At 48.2% G+C, this 13,635-nt stretch overlaps 1 protein-coding gene across 1 annotated transcript in view; it reads left to right on the top strand.

The window, feature by feature from the left end:
• TRMT9B (tRNA methyltransferase 9B (putative)) overlaps window positions 1–13,635 on the top strand; it is a 79,404-nt gene that overhangs the window by 31,073 nt on the left and 34,696 nt on the right. Inside the window, exon 2 of the mRNA XM_006158984.3 lies at window positions 12,469–12,657. The gene's annotated coding sequence lies outside the window, so the exon portion shown is untranslated. The remainder of the gene's footprint in view (window positions 1–12,468; window positions 12,658–13,635) is intronic.

Genomic DNA, 13,635 nt, shown 5'->3' with positions numbered 1-13,635 from the left:
TGAGAAGGCTGTGTGTCCAACTAATTCGGCTCCTGTGGGTTCTAGCTAGGGGCTTATTTTTATTTATTTATTTATTTTAGAGAATTTTGGTACAGGGCACATACGCCCACTGGAGACACACAGAGAGGAGGTGTAAAACCGCCCCCCGGATGGCCATGCCGCAGTCCCTTCTCCACTCTCCTCGTGGGACTTTGAGCACACCAGCACATGTACCGGGCATGAGTTTCAAGCTGCCAGGTCTGGGACACACACCTTGGTTGACCATGTGGGAGTCCAGAGTCTCCACCACTACAGCACCTACTGGCCCCCTAGGGGCTTATTTACCTTGGCCCTGTAACTTCAAGGAATGCGAGAATCCAGCTTGCATCTTGGGTTAAGAACTACGGGGCAGCCATGGCATGGTGGTTAAGGTGACTGTGCAGTTCAAGTCCTGAACCCAGCCAGCTGAAAACCACTGAATGCATGGGTGCCCAAAATCCCAAAAGGCGGGAGAAATGGAGAAGAGATCCTGGCATGGCCACCTACCGTGTGGGCATTTATTCACATGCCCTCCTCCCTCTCTCTGTCTTACTGCAGTGAGTGCACATGACCCCTGGCAAATTAAGATAGAAAAGAAAAAACAAGAATGAAGCACTTTGGGGCCAGCCTGTAGCCTAGTGGTTAAAGGAGCTGGATCCTACATGGCTGGCCACATGGCTGTCCATGGTTCGGATCTTGGTCCTTGAAAAACATGCCAGGCATGAGTGCTCACATTCCTAAAATCCTAACAGGATAGAAAAATGGAGAAGGGCTTGTGGTATGACCATTGGGCAGTACGCTCTCGCTCTCGCTCTCGCTCTCGCTCTCCCTGGTGAGTGCAGAGTGAATTCCCTCTGATGATGTAAAGAGGAGGAGGAAGAGTGCACTGACTTCCATTCTGGTGCAAAGCTCTTAGCTCCCTGTAGCAAGGACTCCCTGCACAGCATGGACAGAGGACGGACTCGGGTAGCCCTCCTCGAAGGAGAGGCTAGAGAGCGGGCCAGGCCACATGGTGGAGGCCTTTAGGTGACAGGCTAAGGTATTCAAGCTTCCATGAGGGTGAGATATCACCATGATGGCAGCGTAGGGGTGAATTTCAGGGCCCAGGGCTACAGAGGCAGGGAGTCTGGTGGGTTTGGAGACCATTGCACTAATGTTTCCAAAAACTCCGTTTTTTATTCCATTATTGGTTTGTGACACTACTTTCATCAATGTGTAGCAAAATGAGAAAATTAAAGACAGTTTAGTCAGCTTTTCATGACGATAAATTTTATTCCATTTTAACAGACTTCCTTTTAGTTTGAAATCGTGGCCACTTGGGGCTGGCAGGTGTGGTGGTTAAGGGCGCTGGACTCCCACATGGCCGACAACAGTTCAAGTCTTGGACCTGGCCACTTGCTTTCTCTCTCCCTCTCTGGTCAAATTAAAATAAATAAATAAAGTTAAATAAAATAATTACTAAAAATTTGTGACCACCAAACCTTTGTGGGGGCAAAATTGTCATCTATGCAGTTATGGTGCGAGTAAGGCTTTAACATGTCTATATCTATTATATCTGTCTGTCAAATTACCTAATTGTGTCCTAGCCTTCAAATAATAAAAAAAAAAAAAAAATTGTTTGGTCCCTCTGGTTCTCCAAATTCCCCTCTGAGGTTTTCTGGGAGGTGAAGTCCACAGAGGTGGGGCCTCCTGAACAGATGCGGGCTTGGAGTCAGGTTAGGGTCGGGGATGCCTAAGAGAGGGGAGCTGGAGGTGGTGGAGCCCACAGAACGACACCCTTGACACTTCTCTGCACGTGGTCTCTCTTCTCAAAACTGAAACACAGAGACTAGCAGTTAGCGTAATGGCTATGTTGCTGGACTCCCATGTAGTTGACCGCGGTTCGAGTCCCGGACCCAGTGGCTTAAACTCACGCTGGGCTTATGTGCGTGCGTGCGTGCCCAAGATCCCGAGAGGAGAATGCAGGAGAAGGGATTGTGGTGTGGCCATCCCCCCTGGAGGTGATTTCTTGCGTTCTGTCTCTCTATCTCTCTCTTTCTGGCGAGCGCACACGCCCTATAGCAAAAACCTCTGCACAAAAAAAAGAAAAGAAAAAAAACTGAAACATATAATCAGATTTTACTTTTTTTTTTCCTGGTAATACCCCATGAGTGCCTGTTTTGGGGTCCGTTGTATTATAAATGTATTTTATGAAATTCACGAGCGTATGATTACTCCTCACATTTCCCCCTTAATTCCATTCTTAGAAAATCATTAGATGACTTAGTGTTTTATAATTAACTACCATCAGCCTTCACTTTACAGCTTTCTTGAAGAATCATTTTTCCGTACAGTGGCTTTAGGAGTCCTCATCTCCTGCCCTTCCTAACTAAGCCTTGCTTCCTGGGAGAGAAGAGGATGAGGAATGAGTACCCGCTTCTCTGACAGTGACTGTCTCTGTAATATCAGACAGTCTTCCACACTGCTGTTCTGAGGGTCCTATTACTTTGGTCTCAACACAGATGAGAGCTGGTTTTGTCAAGCAGACACCATCAGCGTGTGGCTGGGGGAAGCTGGATGCTGTATTTTCATTTTTCTTAAATCTCCTGTTTGATTTTCTTGTTCTCTGGCATTTCTAATCTACAAAATCAAACACAGTGTAATACAGTTATGGGGCCCTGGCCTAATCGTTGCCTGAGAGGAACAACCCTTCCTAACGGGTCGCCTGATCAGTTTCTCCTGTGAGGTCTCGTCTCGCACCTTTCATATTATCCTCCTGTGACCATCCTACACTCACATTCGCCTCCCAGAGCTTATCAGATTCGTTTCCTTTATTTATTTGTTTAAAGTTGATTTGTTTAATTCTTCTGGGGAGGGGTTCATATCTTAGAAGGTGTTTATGCTGCAGTCCACCCCCAGCCACTGCCAGTCTGGCTCACAGGCACACACATGCCCTGCATGTAGAAGGACCCTGGGACACAAACCTGGGCCTCCCCAGTGGGTACGGCATCTAGAGCATGGCATTACTGCTCTGCCACTGGCTGACCCAGTTTCCTTTATCTGGATTTTGTATAGAATATCCTACTCCCAAATGAAATCAATTTGACATGTCATCCTTGAAAATTTTCAAGAACAACGAAGTATTCTTAGGAAATATTTTTTTCCATTCAAGTGAATTAAATTGTTTATTGATTGCACACGATGATGGGAGATACGCGAGCTTCAGCCCCATGTATTTTATCTGGTACCATCATTCAGTTTAGATATGCTGCAGAGGACGTGCCAGTAATCAGTTTTTTAATAACCAAGTTCTGTGACTTTGCTTGGGTGAACTTTTGAGTGAACTTTGGGCCACAGTAACTGTCAGTTCAACTGCCCCCATGTTTTTGAAGGCAACTGGCTTCCCCACCCGAGCAGGTAGTGAATAATTATTAATTTCAAACTAGAACCTGGCACCATCCTGATGGGATTCTAACTTCACACTGTTGGGAAGTTTACCAAGATGACTTCAGAGTAGGCTACACGGCACATTTTTTTAAAAAAAAGAGACATTTATTCAGCATCACAATTAGACGGTTTACATCTAGTGATCAACAGCATGGGATCACCCCAAATCTCCAAAACGACATTAAAACCCTTTGTTAAAATGCTTTACACTTCCCACAGAACAGAAACTAAAGTGGTTTACCAAGATGACTTCAGAGTAGGCTACATGGCACATTTTTTTAAAAAAAAGAGACATTTATTCAGCATCACAATTAGACGGTTTACATCTAGTGATCAACAGCATGGGATCACCCCAAATCTCCAAAACGACATTAAAACCCTTTGTTAAAATGCTTTACACTTCCCACAGAACAGAAACTAAAGGGACCTGTTATACAGTCAGTCACAAATACAGTCCTTGAGTTTTTTGCCCATACACGTGAGTATTATCTAACATGTCTTTACAGCAGTGAGACCCTGCCACCACTGCGCTTGGCTGAGTTCACAAATCTGTGGTAACCTGTAGCTGCCCTGTCACTTCTCTGCGTCTCCTCTCCTGCTAAGCTTTGTTTCTTGGCAATAATTAAAACCTTCTGGGGGCCAGCAGGTGGCAGAGTGGTTAAGGCGTTGGACTCCCACATGGCTGACCACGGTTCAAGTCCTGGAGCTGGTGGCTTGCTTTCTCACGTTCCCTTTCTCTCTGTCTCTTTGTTTCTCTCTGGTCACAAGACTAATAATAATAACAACAACAATGAATAATAAAAAACAAACCTTCTGCCACTGCCATAGCTACTGCTGCTGCTGGGACCACCACAGCCACCTTGATTTCGTGATTTGGCAAAGAATTGGCCTCCACCTCCATAAAGTCAGAGCTTCTGCCTCCAAAGTTTCCCTCCCTTCATGGGTCTAGAATTTGAAAACTTGATTGTTGTAAATCATTGTAACTTCAACCAGCTCCCAAATTGCTTCCATCATTACCAAATCCATTATAGCCACCCCTACTTCCACCATGTCCACCACCGCCATGGCTGCCACTGAGGCCACCACAACCACTGGAGTTTCCTCCATGACCACCCACACCACCTCCACAACCACCACCAAGGTTTTCGGAAGCACTCTGCCCTCTTCAGCTGGAGGCAGCACTGGCAAGCTTTCGTTTGGACAGGACTTTCCTTACTTCTCGGTTGCGGCCATTTTCAGTGTGGTATTTCTGAATGACATCTTATCCACAGGGTCATGATCATCCAACGTTACAGAAGCAAAAACCTGTCTTCTTGCCACCGCCTCAGTCAGTCATGGTTTCAATCACTTCAGTTTTCCCATACCGTTCAAAATCATCTCTCCGGTGTTCGGTGTCTTCTTTAATGCCACCAACAAAGATCTTTTTCCAAGTGGGCACCGGTCTTTGAGAGTTTTCTCTTCAGACAGCCCTCTTCCGTTCCACAGCTCTTGCGTCCACCTGGCGTGGCCTTCCACCCGTGGCTGCATCCACCTCCTCCACAGTGGCAGACACGGCAGCCCTGAAGGCTCTGAAGCGCTGGGTGTTTGGTTCTCATTTATCTCACAGCCCAGGAGCATTCCCATTGTGGGAGTGGCTCCCCAGCCTGTCCTTGGTTGATACAAAGCTCAGCCCTCTGAGGAAGAGTGCAGCTGTTCTGGCTCTCAGGTGAGGCTGACTTAGACGTGACGGTAGTGGGGAGAGGCTTTCCTGCCTGCAGCCACAGACAGATAGGGTATTTGACATCTTCCTTGTTAGATAAACTCCTCTTCATGTGGTCTACCTTCTTCCCACACATGCTCACTCGAGGGTAAACTCACAGCCTCCGTCGCTATCCTCCCAGTGCCACAGACTCTGTCGTCTTGAAAGCCTGCATTTGTTCTGATCTGAGGATTTCAGTTAGAAATGCCAGCTGTTCCTTTACCTTCCACCTCCACGGCCATCTCCGGCATATCATTAAAGAGTTTTATGTAGAGGAGGAACTGTTAATAAGGCTGCATCTCTTGCCTCATTATTTAGAGGAAGTCATGGAGTCAGTGTCACCTCAAATCACCTCAAACTGTAACTGCGAATATTGCTCATGATCTCTGCCCCTCTGTCAGGCTCTCGCTCACTACCAGCTGTTGTTACTTACCTGTGCTCCTGTTACTCCAGTTGGGTGCTTAGTCAGTACTTCCTGAACGAAATTTAATTATGGTAGAGCTCTAATAGCATGTAGCTAATCTGTGGGTGCTAAGTGTTGGTGATTCTCGGTGTTCTAACCTCATTCCTTTTCTTACTCTGCACACTTTCTTTGATTTAATATGAAGGGACTTCAAAAAGTTTGTTGAAAAAGTGGAATTAAAATATGAGTCTATGCTAATACAAAAACTTGTTTGAAATCTGTGCATTGTTTTTATATATTTTCCATGAACTTTCAGAAGGCATCCCACCCAATATGTTCATATGTTGGATTGGTGGAAAAGTCATGATGTATTTTTCTATGCAAAAACGTGTCATGACTTTTCTGGGGACCCAATAGTCCCATGACCCTACGGGGTGGGATCTTGTAGCCCACGTCCTAGGACACGATTTGGAAATCAGTTCCAGGGCAGCCTGTCCTCCTGAGGTCCATGTCCATCCTACTTGGTTGTCCCTCGACCGCACGGGCCAGGCCGGAAGTCGACACGCCCTCTTACATTCCCCCTGATGGAACCAGAGCACCAGTCACACGGGCCTGACTTGTCTTCTTTTTTCTTTTTAATTGCCAGAGTGTAAATACAGAGAGAGAGCGAGAGAGCGAGCACCTCTCGGTGGAGCGTGTCACACCCATTTACCGCTGTTTCTCCACCCCGCTGCCATCTGGGGCATGCACACTCGTGTTTCTTCAGGTCACGGGGCTGGGTGAAACCACGGTCAGCCACGTGGGACCTGGCTCTCTCAAGCACTAGGCCGTGGAGCCAGCTGCACGCCCATCTTTTCTAGTCTTTTCCTTTCTTCACATCTTTCTGCCATCGACATTTGCCGAACAGCATAATTTGCAAAACCAAGCAGTTGCAGAAATGATAAATTTTTTCCATTTTTATTCGTTATTTATTTATTTATTTTTACCATAGGATACCTGCATTTGCCAGAGAGAGGCAGAGAAGGAAAGTGAGACATCACCTCCTGGGGAGATGGCCATGCTGCTGCAATCCCTTCTTCATTCTCCTGGGACTTGGGGCATGCACGCACATGCAACCACTATGACTTTCAAGCCACCAGGTTTGGGTCTCAAACCACAGTTGGCTATGTAAGGAGTCCGGTGCCCTAACCACTATGCCACTTGGCTGGCCCCCCAAAACATTTCTATCCAAAAAGTGCTGCAATGAATTGTAGAACATAAAGAGTACACAGACCACCCAACCCAGAATATAAACTGTCAAGTGTACTGATCACTGAGCACTCCAGAGTCAGTCATGGACACCTGTTTCTCTTGTATCGTATTTCCTGCAAATGTACAAATCATCGGGAAGCTTCTTTGGAGTGTCACACACATCCCAAAGGAAGGGTGGACCAGCGTTCATGGACGATCCTTCCCAAAGTCTCCTGTTTCCTTGCTCGCTCTGTCTCGTTCTTTATCGTAGGATGATAATGGGGCGTCCCCCGAGCCAGCCCTGCCATCAGCCCAGCGTCATCTTCCTCTTCAGTGGTGCTTAACCCTCGTCAGTCACCAAGTGCTAGCAATTTGATTCTTTCTTCCTAATACTTTTTTTTGGACAGGTTTTTGTTATAGGGTGTGTACGTTTGCCAGAAAGACAGAGAGAGACAGAGAAAGAGAAAGCGAGAAATCACCCCCTGGAGAGATGGCCATGCCGCAATCCCTTCTCCTCCATTCTCCTCTCGGGATCTTGGGCCGCACGTGCCTGGCGGGAGTTTAAGCCACCGGGTCCGGGACGCGAACTGCAGTCGACTACATGGGAGTCCAGTGACATAGCCATTACACTAACTGCTGGTCCCTCTTCCTAATACTTTTTGTGTTTTTCCTCTTCTAAGCATCTTTACTACCATTTGTCTGAAGCATTTAACTGCATTTTTTATCTTCCCTGTGGGCCCATCTGGACAATACTAGCCTACGTGCTACTGGAGGAGATTCTTAAAGTTTACATTTTGTGGGACCAGCAGTTAGTGTAATGGCTATGTCACTGGACTCCCACATAGTCGACCACGGTTCGTGTTCTGGACCTCGTGGCTTAAAACTCATGCTGGGCGCATGTACGTGCGTGCCCAAGATCCCGAGAGGAGAATGGAGGAGAAGGGATTGCAGTGTGGCCATCCCCCCTGGGGAGTGATTTCTCACTTTCTGTCTCTCTGTCTCTCTCTGTCTGTCTGGCGAGCGCACGCGCCCTATAGCAAAAACTTCTCAAAAAAAAAAAAAGTTTACATTTTGCTGTTCCTCTTGTTGAAATAGATGAGTGGTCCCAATTCTGTTCAGGATAAAATCCAGACCCTTCTGAATGCTGAGAGAGGCCCCATACGGTCTGGTCCTACCTACTCCTCCGGGCATTCAGTTCCCTGCCTGTGCCCTCTCTCCCATCCTCCCTTCCAGCTGCCGAGTTACAAGTCAGTCTGGAATCAAACCCTCAGAAACGGTTTGGGTTCAAATCTCGGCTCTGTCAATTACTAGCTGTATAACTTGTAAAAGTCAGTTATGTTTGGGGGTTTTTGGTGGCGTGGTGGTTAAGGTGCTGGTCTCCCACATGGCCAACTGTGGTTTGAATCCCAGACCTGGAGGCTTGTTTTCCTACCTTCCCTTTTTCTGTCTCTCTCAAGTCAAATTAAACGAATAATAAGGATGATGATAAATGAAATAATTCCTTTTTTAATAAAAGGTCATTTATGTTCTTGGTGCCTTGGCTTATCCATAAAACGAAAGAAACAGTAGCTCCTGTTTTAGTCATCAGGAAGACCCAGTGAGCTAGTGTGTATTGAATGACTACCACGGCATTGTAAATACATATTTGTGTGTGTGTTGCTGTTGTTACTACTTTACTCGAAGTTCATCAGTATTATAATTGGTCTGTTTTCTTCCTCGTTTCATGCACTGTTTCTGCGCCTTGAATCCAGCACTCCCAGTTCACCGGCTGATCCCTACTGCTCTCTTTCCTCATCGGGGGTTAAATGTTAGCCCTCGGGGCACCTTCAGCACCCCCCTTTGCCCTAGGCCGGGTTAGCTGCCCCTCCCGTGTGCCCGCACGGCATCTGTGCACAGTAGGCAGGTGTGGCCGTGGCCTTTGTGACCGAGAAGTCCACCAGGCTTAGTCATTTGAAATGAGGGTTAACAATAACATGTGAGGGCTCTTCAAAAAGTTCCCAGAAAATGTGCATTACGAAAAAGATATGCATGGATTTTAAAGTTTTTTTGCATCAAAATAAACTAATTTTTAATTCCATATTTCATAAAGCTTTTTACATGGTGGGGGACTTCAAAGGTTCATGCACGGTTTCTTCATAATAATGCATTTTTGTTGACCTTTATATTTATGTGTGTATATATACATACATAAATGTACACACACACACATGTACACACACACACACACACACACACACACATAAAATGTTCTTTCCCAGGACCAGCAGTTAGCGTAATGGCTATGTCACTGGACTCCCACATAGTCTACTGCGGTTCGCATCCTGGACCCGGTGGCTTAAAACTCACGCCGGGCGCGTGTGCGTGCATGCCCAAGATCCCGAGAGGAGAATGGAGAAGGGATTGCGGCGTGGCCATCCCCCCTGGGGGGTGATTTCTCGCTTTCTGTCTCTATGTCTCTCTCTGTCTGTCTGGTGAGCGTGCACGTGCCCTATAACTAAAACCTCTCCAAAAAAAAAAAAGTTCTTTCCCTCGGGCCTGCACTCTCGGTGGGGGGGAGAGCACCCCCAGTGAAGCCCGGCCACATTGCAGTCTCCCCTCCCCGCTCACTCCTCCCGTCAGGATTTGGGCACACGTGCACTTAGGCCTTGCCTGTGTTCTCGGCCGCCAGAGCCTCACTCGCAGCCCCTCTGTGGACCCGGCCTTGTCAGCTGCTGTGCTGTGATGCTGGCTTCCATGAACTTTGTGAAGGCGTGTGTGTGGGGCGCGGCGGGGTGCACTATGATTATGAGGATTCGATCAGGCAAGGCACGAGTGTGGTACTGAAAGTGCTCTCAGCGGGTATCCATCCCCAAAGGAAAGGTTCCACTGTGTTTTAATTTCCTAGTTGTTTGCATGACCCCACACTGGGCTAGGGCTGAGTGTGGGTGACTGTTTATCACGATGCCTCGTGCCCTACACGGACCAGTGTCAGCGAGTGTTCATGGGGCAGGTGGATGCGCGTCTTTAATGCAGAAAATCTTTGTACCCCTAACGACTGTCCTTGTGTCCTGAGTCATGATGTGGGACGTTGACCCTCTTTCCAGGAAGACATAACCCCAGATTTCAGGAGACTCAAGTCATGAACTTTGCCCTAGAAGATGGGTCCCCATTTATTTAGGGAGAAGAGGAGAAAAATGCATTTCAGTCAGTGCCAAGTACTCAGATACATGGCTGACGCAGTAAGAGGAATATTCTGGAATTCAGCTCATTTTATAGATGTTACCCTGTTTTATCTTTTCCCAGCAACTTCTTGGAGAAAATAATAAGATTTCTAGTTTTTTCTTCTTGCTATAGGGCACATGTGCTTGCCAGAGAGAGAGACAGACAGCCAGAAAGACAGAGTTGGGGGGTGAGAAATCACCCTGCAGGGGAAGACAGCGCCATGGTCTCTCCTCTGTTCTCGAGATTTCCCGTGTGCATGCACATGTGCTTGGCGTGATTCTCCAGCTGTCGGCTCTGAGATGTCCACTCCAAGGCCATATGGGATCTGGTGACTTAAGCTCCATGCAACCTTTTAAACACAGGGAACTTTCTTTCTTTAAGAGAAATTTTTGCTATAGGGTGCATGCACTCACCGGAGAGGCAGAGAGAAGGCAAGAAATCACCCCCCGGGGAGTGGCCACAACGTAATCACTCCCTTCATTCTCCTCTCTGGGTTTTGGACACACACACATGTGCCCCACATGAGTTTTAAGCCGCCAGCTTGAGTTTTAAGCCACCAGCTCCCGGACTCAGGCCACAGTGGACTATGTGGGAGCCAGCGATGTAGCCATTACGGCATCTGCTGGTCCCAAACACAGGCAATTTCCAGTCATCGATGAGGATAACAGGTGTTTTGGATTGAGAGTTGGCATTAGGTAAACCCCTCACCTGTCCCCTTCCCACCCAGAAGCTCACTTGTGCCACCCACACTGCCTAGAGTTTTCCCACGAGCTGCTCTCCTCGAGGAAGGTTGAAGATGGTCTTTAGAAGCTTCTCCAGAAAGGCTGACGCCATATCCTGGGCCTGCCTGTGGGGAGGCACACCGAGGGCCGAGTGGTTGGGCCTGCCTGCGGGGAGGCACACCAAGGGCTGAGTGGGCAGGCAAGTGTCTGCTCAGGGCAGGACCTAGAGGGCAAATCTGAGTGCAGAGCCATTAGAGGAGGGCCTCGCCCGGGAACTCAGTGACGAACGCCGTTTCCTTTGTACCTAGGCAGCCTATGAAATGACATGAGGAGTGAGGACCGGTCACTCTTTCAAAGTCCGTCCTAAAAGGCATTGTCTGGGCCAGCCCTGTCGCACAGCGTTTAAGCACAATACACTGGGATCCGGATCCCACGTGGCTGACCTTCATGCTAATCCTTGCCCCAGTGCCTTAGAAATCATGATGGCGGGACCAGCGGATGGCACGGTGGTTACGGTGCTGGATGCCCACGTGGTTGACTGTGGTTTGAGTCCTGGACCTGGTGGCTTGTTTTCTCACTCTCTCTCTGGCCAAATTGAATAATAATAAATAAATAAATACATTTTTTTAAATAGTAATTTTTTAAAAATTCTGATGGGGTGAGACCAGCAGATGATGTAATAGTTACATCTCTGGACTCACATGTAGTCAACCTTGGTTCAAGTCCTGAACCCAGTGCCTTGTAATTTATGCTGGTGGGACTAGCTGTTAGTGTAATGGCTATGTCGCTGGACTCACATGTAGTCAACCTTGGTTCGAGACCTGAACCCGGTGCCTTAAATTTATGCTGGTGGGACCAGCTGTTATAGTAATGGCTATGTCGCTGAACTCCACTGCGGTTCGAGTCCTGGACCCGGTGGCTTAAACTCACGCCAGGCGTGTGTGCATGCGTGCCCAAGATCCTGGGAGGAGAATGGAGGAGAAGGGAATGTGGCCCGGCCACCACCCCCGGGGGTGTCCAGCGACATAGACATTACACTAACTGCTTGTCCCTTCCAAAGTGCATTTTTTTAAAGGGGTCTTTTGATGGGTTTCAGGGCAAACTATATTATGAATAAGAAAATAAATGTGAACAATTAAGAATGACCAGGCGTACTCTGTGAGTGACAAGGAGGAAGTGGCCGCTATGACAGAATGTGGAGCAGCCAGTTGTGCTGGAAGGAGTTCATAATTTAGTGTTATTGTCTGAAATGGCGTGGGTTTAACTAAGCCACCGATTCAGAGCTGACTCTCGGTGCTTGTGATTTTCCCAGAACGGGATGAAATCATTCCATTTCATTTTGGGGAAAGTACTGTACGCTTTACAGACGAAAGCCTGGGGGTGATGCACAAAGGCCTCTTGCAGTCCTGGACGCTCCACGTTTTAGCAGTGCTTCCTGGGCTGGCTGGATGGCGCAGTGGGAATACACTGCTCGAGTGCCATGGCTCCACGGAAGGTCGGGGGTTCCTTTCCCTAGTCACCGCGTGCCAGGCTCACGTGCTCACGGTCCTGGCTGGTGGACAGGCTGTGTGGGGGTGCCTCTCTCTCCCTCTCAAGAAATAAAGAAATAGACTTAGAAAAGAAACAGCTATTCCTAACCCTTATTATTTCACATAGTTTATACGTAGGTCAAGAGAGCTCGTTCGCTATGTGATGTAAAATGACATTCATGTTTGTCTCTTTTCTCACAGGGCCGGGTTCCCATCGGAGTCCGCAGAGCAGCTCCCGTGCAGAGGAGCTCATCCAATTTCATGCCTCTGCTCTCTGTGTGTGTGACACACTGAAGAGTCACGAGAAATGGCGGTCACTCTCTGAGGGTGGACACCACCAGGATTCGCAAAGACGAGCAGTAATCGCGCCCTGTTCACAGGATGACTCAGGTTAGCGGCTTCCTGCTGTGCTGCAACTCACGTTACGTGAGGCTTTGGGCAACACGCGTGGTCGGTCCACCTAGAGTCCCACTTCCTGCCATTTTAACTTCATGACCAGGTGATGTAAGTTGGAGCTTATTTTTGCACTAGGTGGAAAAAGGTATTTGGAAATACTTGTGCGGGGTAAGGAAATTACTAGAACACATTTCATCATTTTTAGAGAGCAAAATACTTTTCTAGGACTTCTCTCTGTGTCTCTGGTGAGTGCACGCGCCCTTACAGCAAAAGTCTCTCTTAACAAAAACATCACAAAGGACGCATGTCCATGCATGCCCCAAATCCTGACGGAGTGGAGAAACGGAGGAAAAAGGAATGTGGTGTGACCCCCTCCGGTTGGCAGTGTCTCTCTCTTCCTCTCTCCCTTTTTCTGATGACTACACACATCCTCTGGGAATTGAAGAATGAAAGATCAACTCCCGTGGTTCTCAGCGGCAGAGATCAAATATGGCCAAGAGACGTCCAGGGTCAGAGTGGACACGCAGATTCTGAAGCCAGGGCATACTTGCCGGAGTGCACTGGGTCTCAGATAGGGACCAGGGCTGGAGGGAGTGGGAGTGACCATGGCGGGAGGAGACCACACCCCCCCCGGCCCTCCCGGGGTGGCCGTGTGTAGAAGCAGTGCAGCTGTGGCAGTGGTAGGCTCCCAGAGTGCAGAGACGAGGAAGACCCCTGGTGAGCTGCCCCCTGCTCACTTACGCACAGGCCCTGAGGGTGCGAGGTGTCAGACTTCTCCCCTATGCCAGACCTCTACAGTACAAAGTGAGTTTTGTTATGCAAAGTGCAATATTTTTTTTTTGAGAGGCTTTCTGCTATAGGGCACGTGCGCTCACCAGACAGACAGAGAGAGACATAGAGACAGAAAGCGAGAAATCACCCCCCAGGGGGGATGGCCGCGCCACAATCCCTTCTCCTCCATTCTCCTCTTGG

This window comes from Tupaia chinensis, unplaced genomic scaffold (genome assembly GCF_000334495.1).
Source record: "Tupaia chinensis unplaced genomic scaffold, TupChi_1.0 Scaffold000619_1, whole genome shotgun sequence".
Lineage (NCBI taxonomy): Eukaryota > Metazoa > Chordata > Mammalia > Scandentia > Tupaiidae > Tupaia > Tupaia belangeri.
This window is presented reverse-complemented; position numbering and strand designations above follow the sequence as displayed.